This window comes from Malaclemys terrapin, chromosome 6 (genome assembly GCF_027887155.1).
Source record: "Malaclemys terrapin pileata isolate rMalTer1 chromosome 6, rMalTer1.hap1, whole genome shotgun sequence".
In the NCBI taxonomy this organism is placed as follows: domain Eukaryota; kingdom Metazoa; phylum Chordata; order Testudines; family Emydidae; genus Malaclemys; species Malaclemys terrapin.
In genome coordinates, this window is record NC_071510.1 from 33300852 (window position 1) to 33313756 (window position 12905).

Below are 12905 nucleotides of genomic sequence, written 5' to 3' on the forward strand. Positions count from 1 at the left end.
GGGGACTGTCAGTCTCAGGGTCCTGATTTCCCATCGACCCCTCCCCTTTTAGTGCTGGGAGCTAGCAACCAAAACACCCCCACTGAATGTTAGTAAGGGGGCAACAGTCCCCTTACACCTGTATAGATGCCTAGGCAGAATGAAGACACTATTCATCTCCATAACGTTTCATTATGACAAAGTAGCAAGAACATTACTTAGGATATTCATTTCAGCAATATTATATCACCTACTCTACTCTACTCAGTCTGTAAAAAGTAACTGGATCTTAGTGAGGCCGGTATCTACTTTAATGACTACCTAAGCCTTTTACCCTATCTAGATTCCGTTTAGTTTCTTTAAAACATATTTTGCTTATAACCCAAAGTCGGGGCTTGTAGGAAAACAAGACAGAGAGAAGCTATTGTACAGCAGTAGATGTGCATTTATAATGGTTTGTTTCCATTCTATGGTATATTACCTGAAGTTGTAAAAATAGAGAAACCACATAGAGATATTCTCTCACACAGCCCGTTCAGTAGTCCTCAATCAGGCATATGTTCCACTGATTATAGAATGAGTTTTACTTATTGTTTAAAAAGTCCCACACTTTTGATGCCCTTGCTCTGAATCAGTAGCATCAGTAGAAGTAGGCCAAGGAGAGCGATGATAGTCACAAAGGGCAAAACCTGGTCTCTATTTAAATCCTTGGGGGCTTTGTCATGATTTCAATGGGATTAGGATTTGGTTCAGTGAGCTGAGATCTAGGATTTAGGGATATTCAGTAATTAATTTACATTCTTGTTCAGCTTTAGACAAAAAGAAAAGAAGCTGGGGGAGGCTTTAAGTAATACCTTGCAATAGCTGTTAATTTTCTAATAGCTTTTCGTGATATTGGGTACCTGCATCCATTCAACACTGTTAATTTTCTTGTTGCTGCCATCAGTGATCTCTAAGGCTCTTCCTGCCTCAGGAATAGAAAGAAGCCTAAAAAGGTGTCTCATTCTTTATCACTCACCTCTTCATTCCTAAGCAATTGCCAGTACAGGGCCATGAAAGGGGCAGCTAACAAGAGTTTTGCAGGGCATACCTGCAGACTCTGAGCTTGTGTAACCATTGCCTGCTTGATATGTGGCACTCTGTCCCCCTCTAGTGGCACCTAGCCCTGCTAGAGATGAATCTGCTACAGCCTTAGCTAATAGCTATATGGCGTTTAGCTCATGCAGTGGAGACTCATACACTAAGCTTCAGAAGTCCCAGGTTCGATCCTGCTTGTCAATGTTACACTTGCAGGTAGTGGAACTTGGTGAGTGGTGCATTTGGTCTGTCTGTGGGTTGTTTGTTTGTGTTTTTTTCCTGTGTATGGGCTGCATAGATGAGCCATGAGCCCCTGTGTAAGCAGCTGAGACAGTCTGTTTGTTGGTACTTTGAGCGCAGTAAGGTTCTGACCTCTGGAGCTTTGATAAGTCTTGCTATATGAAGTCCCTGAGTGGTTAATTGCTGCCTGGTGATATGGGGTGGAGTGGAGCTAAGCAGAACTGAGCAGGGAGACTTGGTATAGAAATTCACTTGTTAGGCAAACTCAGGTGCTGCAAATAGAGGCAGCTAACAGGAGAGTTTCAGAGGAGTTGAGAGAGGGACTGTGAGAGGATTTCCTTTCAGGTTTAGTTCTGTGTGATTTCCAGATGGCCAGGGAAGGAATGGTGATGGTGACCTGCAATGGATGTAGCACATTTTCTTTCCTACCTGAAGGCAAAAGGGACTTCATATGCATGAAATGCAAGTTAGGGGGCTGTGATGGAAGAGAAGATTCTTGGATTGGACGTGCAAGTAGAGATGCTAAGGAAAATCAGAGAAACAGACAGCAAAGTTCAGGAAATATCAGTACCGCAGATTCGAGGAAGAAAGGAACTGGCCATCAAGAAATTAGAGAATGAGGAAGTCAGAGAGGAGGCTTGACAGTTAGTAACTACCAGAGGCAAAAGGTCAAGGCAGCATTCTACAGATGAGGACTGGCAGGCACCAGAGAGAAGAGGACCAGAGGAATTCCATATGGCTCGAAGTTTCCAACTGATATCATGCCCTCTGTGTAGAAACTGTGGAAGTACCTCTCAAGATCCAGCTGAGAGAATGGACAGCTGTACAGGACACACATTTGTATGACAGCATAACTCAATCTGTAAGAAAATCAAGCTTAAACACTCCGACCATCCAAGGGAAAATAGACAGTTCTTGTTGTGGATTCAATACTTACAAGTGTTGAAACAGCATTCTGCAAGGGACGGGTGGACAACAGGATGGCGTGCTTTGTTCCTGGAGCCAAGACACAAAATGTCACTCTAAGACTGGATTCTGAAATTGATGGGCAAGGATCCATTGGTGATGGATCAAGCACTGGAATAAATTACCTAGGGAGGTTGTTGAATCTCTGTCATTGGAGGTTTGTAAAACCAGGTTAGACAAACTTTTGTCAGGAATGGTATAGATAATACTTAGTCCTGCTTCTGTGCAGGGGACTGGACCACATGATCTATCAAAGTCCCTTCCAGTCCTACATTTTTGTGATATCAGTGCTAATGACACTGCCCCACTGGATATCTCACTGATAATAGATGACTACAATGAACTCAGAAGAGTGCTGAAGAAGACGACTGTCCAAGTGATCTTCCTAGGACACGCTTCCTGTCTCATGAGCAAAGGAAGAAAGAAGGTAGAAGATTCTGGCAGTGAAACGCTGCCTAGGTAAGTGGTGTAGGGTTATGTTGTGGAACAATGGCGAGAGAGATCTGTATAGTTTGGATGGCTTCCTCCTCAGTAGAAGGGGAGCCAGTCTTCCAAGGGACAGGCTGGCAAGAGTAGTGAGGAGGGCATTAAACTAATAACAAAAAGGGTGAGTAAAAAGAGGGAAGATATAAGCACTCATTTAGCACAATGCAAGATGTTGACAACAAAATTAATCAAGGAACCAAAGGCCATGAAGAGAAGTAATTCTTTAATTGCCTATACACCACTGCTAGGAGGTGGATAACAAACCGGAAGAACTGGACATGCTCATTTATGAGCATAAATTCAGTCAAGTTGGAATTACTGAAGCCCTAAGGGTATGATTCACACAACTGAAATGTTAAAATCAATGGTTATGACTTATTTAGGAAGGCCTGAGTTGGCAAAAGGGGAGGGAAAGTGGCACTCTGTGTCAAAAATGGCATTACCTGTTCCCAAATAATTGACAACTTGGAAGAAAATGATCTTTAATGCTTATGGATCAATGTCCTAACAGATAACGCACAAGATGGTATTTTAGTTGGTGTCTGCTCCAGACTACCAAATCACTCTATGGAACAGAATGACTGGCTCCTTAAACACCTATCTATAATGGGTAGGAAAAAAAGCTGTGTGATCATGGGGGACATCAGTTTGAACGACGTATTCTGGAGGACTCATGCTGCCAGCACTAAAACATCCTCAGAACTTATTATTATTATAGTTGACAATTTCCTAACTCAAAGACTGTTGCATCCAACACAGGATAATTCTATATTAGGCCTTGTCTTGACAGATAAAAGGGAAATTGATCATAAAACTAAAAATGAATGGTGACTTAGGTACAAGTAATCATGACTTGATCACATTGACATTGTGAAGACCGAATAAAGTCCAGTAACATATATACTTGGTGGTGCTTTAAAACAGCCAAATTCACAAAACTGAAAACAATTATGAGCCGAAACATAAACAGAAAAATGTGAAGGATGATTGGAAATTTTTAAGAACACTTTACTAAATGCCCCAAAAGCAATCTTCCCACAACTAAGGCAGAAGGTCTTGCTGGTTTAAAAAAAAAAAAAAAAACACCACCTGGCTTAGTGGGGAAGTGAAGGCAGCTATGAAAAAAAACATAACAAATGTGAGAAATCAGAAGTCAATAATAATGAATATAAATCAGAAGCTAGAAAAAGCATAAGGGAAGCAAGGGGATACAAGCACAAATCTACGGCCAGCAGCGTTGAAGACAGTAAGACGGAGTTTTTAAAAGTATTTTAGGAATAAAAAGAATCCTAACAATGATATTGGTCCATTACTAGATGAAAATGGTAAAATAATCAATAACACAGAAAAGGCCAAAGTGTTCAATAAATATTTCTGTTCTTTATTTGGGGAAAAGACAGATGATATAGTCATATCATATGATAAAACTCATTCCATTCCACTAGAATCTTGGAAGAATATTAAACAGCAGCTACTAAAGTTAGATACTGGTAAATCAGTGGATCCAGATAACTTGCATCCATAAGTTTTAAAAGAGCTCGCTAAGGACCTTGCTGGACCTTATTGTTGATTCTCACTTTGTCTTGGAACACCAACTGGGGAAGTTCCGGAAGACAGGAAGAAAGCTAATGTTGGGCCAATATTTAAAAAGGGTAAATGGGATGACAGTTACTATAGGCCTGTCAGTCTGAGATCAATCCCAGGCAAGATAATGAAGCAAGTAATATTGGGCTTGATTATTAAAGGATGGTAATATAATTAATGCCGATCAACACGGGTTTATGGAAAATAGATCCTGTCAAACAGACTTGATATCCTTTTTTTGATGAGAATACAAGTCTGCTTAATAAAGGTAATAGTGTTGATATAATATACTTAGAATGCTTTAAAACATTTGACTTCATACTTCATGACATTTTGATTAAAAAAACTAGAATGATATAAAATTAACATGGCACATATTAACAGATTAAAAACTGGCTGAGAGGTCTGAAATGTAACTGTAATTGAGGAATCGTCATCAAGCAATTGTATTTCTAGTGTGGTCCTGCAGGGATTGGTTCTTGGCCATCTGCTATTTAACAGTTTTTTCAATGACCTTGAAGAAAACATAAAATAATCACTGATAAGGTTTGTGGACAGCACAAAAATTGGGTGAGTGGTAAATAATGAACAGGACAGGTTACAGATTCAGAGAAAATGGTGCACAAGCAAACAATATGTGTTTTAATGTGGCTAGATGTAAATGCATTCCACTAGGAATAAAGAATGTAGGGCATATTGATAAGGTTGGGGGTTCTATTCTGGGAAGCAGTGACCCTAAGAACATTTGTGGGTGTGGCGGATAATCACCTGAATGTGGGCTTCCAGTGAGAAGCTGTGGACAAAAGTGCTAATATAATCCTGGGATGCATGTTCAGGACACTCTTGAGTAGGAGTAGAGAGGTTATTTGACTTCTGTATTTGGTGCTGCTTTGACCACTGCTGAAATACAGTGTCCAGTTCTGGTGTCCATAATTCAAGAAGGATGTTGATAAATTGGAGAGAGTTCAGAGAAGAGCCACAAGAACGATTAAAGGATTAGAAAACCTGCCTTATGATGAAAGACTCAAGGAACTCAATTGGTGTAGCTTATCAAAGAGAAGGTTAAGGGGTGACTTGATTAGTTGTTAAGTATGAACATGGGGAAAAAATATGTGATAATGGCATCTTCAATATATCTAAGAAAGGAAATTTAAGCCAAAGTAGTTCAGATTGGAAATAAGTAAAATTTTAACAGTGAGTAATTAACCATTGGAATAATTTAGCAAGGGTTGTGGTGGATTCTTCATCACTGGCAATTTTAAGTCAAAATTGGATATTTTTCTAAAAGATTATGCTCTAGGAATTATTGTGGGGAAATTCTGTGGCCTGTGTTATACAGAAGTTCAGATTAGATTATCACAATGGTCTCTCTTACCTTGGAATCTATGCTCTTCAAATGGTGGAACATAGTGATTGGTTATTTCTAAAGACAGCGAGCTAATGCAAAAAGCAATCAACAGCCCAGTCTGAAGTCAAGCATGTTGCTTGTAAAAGTGTACAAGGTACTTAACATCCACTGCCATACCAACAAAAACTAACAACCCATGATATTGCTGTATTCCTTAGCACTACAAAGACTATTTCAACTGAATGTACTGATGTGATTTGTATTTAGCAGTTCTACAGTCTTAGACCAAGTTTTCTGCAATGGGAAAAAATGCTGTGCATCACATTTACATGCAGAAAGCAGGTAATTGAACATTTAAGCTGATAGTTATGCACCCAGTTATCCATTTTGCCTGTCTAAATACCTCTGTGCTGATAAATTTGAATTCTGTGAGAGTAATGAGTATGAGAGTAATGGTGCACCCATTCATGACAGACTGTGGCCCATCTTGCTTTTAAAAACAGAAAATATGCATGGTAAAGGTGAAGTCACTTGAACTGTTTGAGTTTAGAAAGCCTGGGAACCTGCTCAGGGGCCCTATCTCCCCCCGTTGCATAGACTTCCCTGAATCGCTACCATTTTTATCTAGCTTTTGATCTATACTTGCATAACATCTACACTTTCAACAAAATGTTTTGCTATGGAATTGAATTAAATCTTCACTCTCTCACACACTCAGACCATTCCTGGAGACCTCTTGTCACTTTTTTTTTTGGTCATAAAATAGGTTTTCTCAGATCCCCATCCTTTCAAATTTGCATCACTTCCTATATTCCAAGCTTTTTGTTGCATGAAAAAGCACTTTTTAAACTGCTCTCTACTCAGCTCACCCTCTGCTTTCCCATTGAAAGAACTGTAGAAGCCTAAATACGTTGAAGGCCATTTCTTCCCTCCGCTCCTAACTAGAGCTATGAGAGCTTTGGAAAACCTTGCCCTGCAGGCAAACTCTCAATCTTTTTCTGAAAAACTTGGTAAATTTACAAAGCAAACATGTCTATTCACGAGGCCTACACACTATATTTGCTAATCCCCACCAGCTGGGCTACTCAAGGCCACTCATCATTATTGATCTCCTGCCACATTGAATATTTATTTCTTACCTTAGCTCCCACTTGTTACAAGCCTAAGGAGGAAATGGAAGGGTAAGTCTGGATTTTTCAAGGTGAACCTACATATGGTTAATTCTACAGAGTTAAAAATCAATGGTTGTAAAAGATAAAAGCTACGTAAATAAGACAATTTTTTTTTCATGTGAATAAGGCCAAAATATACAAGCATTTATAATCTTGTAATGTAAATGTTAATGATGGTTTTGCTGTATCAACCAAACACATAATGGAACTATAATAGCTAAAATTAGGACATTTATGATAAAAATTACACAGTAAAATATTTTTCATTCTTTAAAAAATTAAAAAATAAAGGAGGGTGGAATTTGCGCTGTTTTTTAAAAACAAAATTACCAGGAATGTGGTAAAAAGCTGACAAACTGCTGTTGGCTTTTAGACAAGCAAAAATTGAATCAAAATAAAATCACTACCAATTTAGATAGAAATAACAAAATACACACAATTCAATTAGCAATTAATGAACAATTCAAACAATTATAGTTATAAGTTGTATTTGACTTAGTGATTGATGCAGACACTTTCAATTTTTTTTTAAATTGACACTGCTACAGTTCTTTGACTATCTATACAATCCATACTAGAATGACTAAATTCTGGTGCGTGCTAGCATGTTGCACACTAACTGGTCTGTATGGACCATGCTGGAGTCCACTGAAAATTCCCTAGTGCATATTAAAGTATGGTCCCTTTGCAAATAGTACTAATTAACATTACTCCTGGGGGAATTCTGCACCAAAAAAATTAAAATTCTGTGCCTAAAAATTTTGCGCACAATATTTTAAAATTCTGCAAAATTCTGCACATTTTATTTGTCACAATAACACTATATAATCACACCAGTTTCAATTATTTTGCTAATTTATTTCAAAATACCTGTCAGCAAGTATGTCTGTAACAATACAGATGCACAAAAAAATTCCCCCAGGAGCAGAGAGTTAAAGAAACACCTATGACAACCCAGCTCCTATTTCTCTATCCATTCCCCCAGAGCCCAGCCAGGGGGCCAGACACTCACACCCCCTACCCCCAGAGCTCAGCTGCGCCCTCCAGCCCAGACCCTCACACCTCCTATGCCCCCAGAGGCCAGCTGCAGGCCCCTGATGGCCCACATGCTAACACCCCTTACCCTCCTTGAGCCTGGGGATCCAGAGGGAGAAACAGACTTGCTGGGTTCCAGACTTGCACAGCATTTCCTGTGCACTGCTGCCTCCTTCCTTCAGGGTGTGCTGGGTACTGCAGCTGCTGAGAAACCTCCAGCTCCCTCCCCCACCCTTCTTGTGGAAAAAGCTAATGTACTCAATGATTTTTTTGCCTCTGTCTTCACGCACAAGGTCAGCTCCCAGATTGCTGCACTGGGCAGTACAGCATGGGGAGAAGGTGACCAACCCTCTGTGGAGAAAGAAGTGGTTCGGGACTATTTAGAAAAACTGGACGTGCACAAGTCCATGGGGCCGGATGCGCTGCATCCGAGGGTGCTAAAGGAGTTGGCAGGTGAGATTGCAGAGCCATTAGCCATTATTTTTGAAAACTCATGGTGATCGGGGGAGGTCCCAGATGACTGGAAAAAGGCTAATGTAGTGCCCATCTTTAAAAAAGGGAAGGAGGAGGATCCGGGGAACTACAGGCCAGTCAGCCTCACCTCAGTCCCTGGAAAAATCATGGAGCAGGTTCTCAAGGAATCAATTATGAAACATTTAGAGGAGAGGAAAGTGATCAGGAACAGTCAGCATGGATTCACGAAGGGGAAGTCGTGCCTGACTAACCTAATTGCCTTCTATGATGAGATAACTGGCTCCGTGGATGAGGGGAAAGCAGTGGATGTGTTATTCCTTGACTTTAGCAAAGCTTTTGATACGGTCTCCCACAGTATTCTTGCCGCCAAGTTAAAGAAGTATGGGCTGGATGAATGGACTGTAAGGTGGATAGAAAGCTGGCTAGATCGTCGGGCTCAACGGGTAGTGATCAATGGCTCCATGTCTTGTTGGCAGCCGGTTTCAAGGGGAGTGCCCCAAGGGTCGGTCCTGGGGCCGGTTTTGTTTAATATCTTTATTAATGATCTGGAGGATGGTGTGGACTGCACTCTCAGCAAGTTTGCAGATGACACTAAACTAGGAGGCATGGTAGATACACTAGAGGGTAGGGATCGGATACAGAGGGACCTAGACAAATTAGAGGATTGGGCCGAAAAAAACCTGATGAGGTTCAACAAGGACAAGTGCAGAGTCCTGCACTTAGGACGGAAGAATCCCATGCACTGCTACAGACTAGGGACCGAATGGCTAGGTAGCAGTTCTGCAGAAAAGGACCTAGGGGTCACAGTGGACGAGAAGCTGGATATGAGTCAACAGTGTGCTCTTGTTGCCAAGAAGGCTAACGGCATTTTGGGCTGTATAAGTAGGGGCATTGCCAGCAGATCGAGGAACATGATCGTTCCCCTTTATTCGATATTGGTGAGGCCTCATCTGGAATACTGTGTCCAGTTTTGGGCCCCACACTACAAGAAGGATGTGGAAAAATTGGAAAGAGTGCAGCGGAGGGCAACAAAAATGATTAGGGGTCTGGAGCACATGACTTATGAGGAGAGGCTGAGGGAACTGGGATTGTTTAGTCTCCAGAAGAGAAGAATGAGGGGGGATTTGATAGCAGCCTTCAACTACCTGAAGGGGGGTTCCAAAGAGGATGGAGCTCGGCTGTTCTCAGTGGTGGCAGATGACAGAACAAGGAGCAATGGTCTCAAGTTGCAGTGGGGGAGGTCCAAGTTGGATATCAGGAAAAACTATTTCACTAGGAGGGTGGTGAAACACTGGAATGCGTTACCTAGGGAGGTGGTGGAGTCTCCTTCCTTGGAGGTTTTTAAGGCCCGGCTTGACAAAGCCCTGGCTGGGATGATTTAGCTGGGAATTGGTCCTGCTTTGAGCAGGGGGTTGGACTAGATGACCTCTTGAGGTCCCTTCCAACTCTGATATTCTATGATTCTATGATTCTTCTATTTGTGAGCTGGGCTCTGACGGGTCCAGCAGCCACCATCTCTGCAGCCCATTTTTGTGGGGAAAAAAGGAAATTCTGCACACACATTAATTTCTGCAAAATTCTGCATTGCGCAGTGGCACAGAATTCCCTCAGGAGTATAAGATGCACTAGAGACATTTTAGTGCATGCCAGCACGCTCCACACAGGGTTAGTGAGTGTGAAACATGCTAGTGTGCACTGGAATTCATACTCCTCTAATGCAGACAAAAGTACTGTGTACACAAGTCCTAAGAAAGAGGGCATGGAAGCCCCCTGGAGTTAGCAGTACTGAATCTGGCAATTGGAGAAATGAAAATCAGTAAAGCACCAGGCACAGATGGATTTGCCATTGAATTTTATAAAATATATTCTGAGATCCTAACTCCCAAGTTATTGGATATGTACAATGAAGCCAGGAACAATAATACGCTTTCTCACACTTCAAAGGAAGCTGTTATTTCAATCAGACTGGATGATCCCAGGCTGTGTGGTAGATATAGGGCAATCTCACTAATCAACTGTGATGCCAAAATATTAGCTAAAGCCCTTCCAAAAAAGCTTGATAAAATCCTATCCCAAATTATTCATGTCAATCAGCTGGGGTTCCCCGGTCAGAGAGATAGATTGGACAATTTGTGCCAAATGATTGTCGTTATTGCATCTTCAAAGGAGTCACAGGAGCCTCTTGCCACCATCTCCAAGGGTGTGGGTGAAGGCCTTTGACTGTGTATTCTGGGGTTAGCTCTTTTATATGCTTGCTCAATTCAGATTTGGTCATCAGATTATCTGATGGATTAAACTACTTTATATGAAACCATCTTCTATAGTGGTTACCAATGGCACTATTTCAGAACAATTCCCACTTCACAGGGATATGAGACAGAGTTGCTCCCTCTTGCCTCTGCTGTTTGACTTAGGCCTAGAACCTTTAGCTATTGCTATCCATAAAAATCAACATACGCATAAGCATCAAGATAGGCCAAACAGAGCACAAGTTCATGCTTTATTCTGAGGACACTCTTGTTTTTGAGTCTAAAGCTGAAGATTCTGTTCCTAAGCTATTTAAGTCTAAAAACGAATGCATTTGGACACCTCTCAGGTATAAAATCAATTGGGAAAATTCAAAAATTCTAGGCATAAGCAAACATGTCATAGCGCAATCTCTGGTAATTAGAATTTTAAGTGGCAACCCAAATATATGAAATATTTAGTTATACTCATTCCCAATTGGATGGAGACTCTGGTCATAATTATTCTAGAGCCCATTTTAGCCCAGGGATTAAGAGAGTGGCCAGATGGAGAGCCCTTACCCTTAGTCTTTAGGGACAAATTAATATTATCAAAATGATTATGCTTCCCAGAATACAGTAGATCCTGAGAAGTCTCCCAGTTACTATTCCTCTGTTTTGTTTTAGTAAAATTAACAGATGTTTAAAAATATTTCCCTGGGAATGAGTAGGTGGGTGGGGAAGGCCAAGACTGGCTTTGTATAAATTGCAATGCCCAATCAAACTTGGAGGCATATGCTTCCCCAACTTGCAGGATTATCATACAACCTTTATCCCTAGTGAGGCATCTCTGTGGCTCCAGAACATAACAGAACAGACTCCTCTCTCTTTGCTGGTGGATTGGGAGTTGGTCTCTTTCTGCTGGCAGGAATACTGGGTTTCCACCTCTTACCATTTTGATCATAAAATGTCCCTTATAATAGTGGCTCCCAGACAAACACGGGCCACTTTGTCTAGAAAATTTAAATTCCATCCCTTCTTATACACTGATGCTGTACTTTGGGGAAGCACATTTATGAAAATCAACAAGATACCATTAATGTGGAGAGAGTGGATGGCTAAGGGGATAATTTGGGTCTCTTAATTGATCTCAGATGATCAGTTTCTGTCCTTCCAAGCCCTGCAGCAACAATACATTCTACTTGGTCTAGCTGCATGGCATTATCTGCAGTTTAAGCATCTCTTGAAGGACATATTTGATTCTGATGCACAAGAGAGCAACAGAGAGTCCAGAATTATTGTTGATGTGGAGAGAGCTCCATAGCTGTAACTGTTAAGGCTTCTGGGTCCCAAAGGCCTCCCCTGTTTGCACCAAGCCTGGAAAAAAGATTTGTGTATATCCTGGAACCCTAGCCAATGGGGAAGTGTCTTGCAAAACATTAGAAACAGTTCTATTGATCTACGATTAAGGATGATCCAGCAAAAAAATATATTTTGTTCACACTTGCCAAAACAGACTGCTGCTGGAGGTATGGGTTGCCTGGAGCCATACTGACTCACATGTTTTGAGGTCATCCCAGGAAACAATCCTTTGGCTAGTAAAAGACAGGAGGACTACTATAATCATGGACACCTCCTTAAAAATTATTTCCCAGAACTGTGTTTTGGGATATGTCCCATCACCTTGGAAACTCGCCAACTCACAGACTGTAGTGCTTGTAGCCAAGTGACTCATATTGCTTCGATGGAAGAGCAAATTGCCTTCGGGGATAGAAGCTCGGCTGAGCAACTTGGCTGACCTAGAAGGTAAAGTGTGGGTAACATTTTGGAGAAGGGGGACCTCAGACAAATTTGAAAAGATTTAGTCTACCATTTTACAAACCTTCGATTAATTCTTAGCAGATGGAAACTGTGATGTCACTCTCCTTTCCCCTTCCTTCCCCTCTTTCCCTTCCATTCTTTTACTTTTTTGTCCTTTATCCTTTTTTCTGTTCTTCCCTTATTTTTGAAAAGAAAAAAATCAATAAAAAATAGAGAAGTTTAGAAAATTAGGAAAATAGTGAAAGCTGTGTGAACATAAGCCGGAGACAGAATATTTGATTAATGGTAACATGCACAAACCACTTCATTTGGATGATGTGCATCCTAGGATGTTCAGGTGTGAACTAAGCATATTACCAAGCATCTGACCATTATTTTTTACAAGATTGGGATAAAAGCAAAAATGACAGTCTCTGGGAAATAAGAATGATCCAGGCAATTACCATCCAGTAAATCTACTTCAATCCCTACTAAAATAATGAAACAAATATTAAGAGG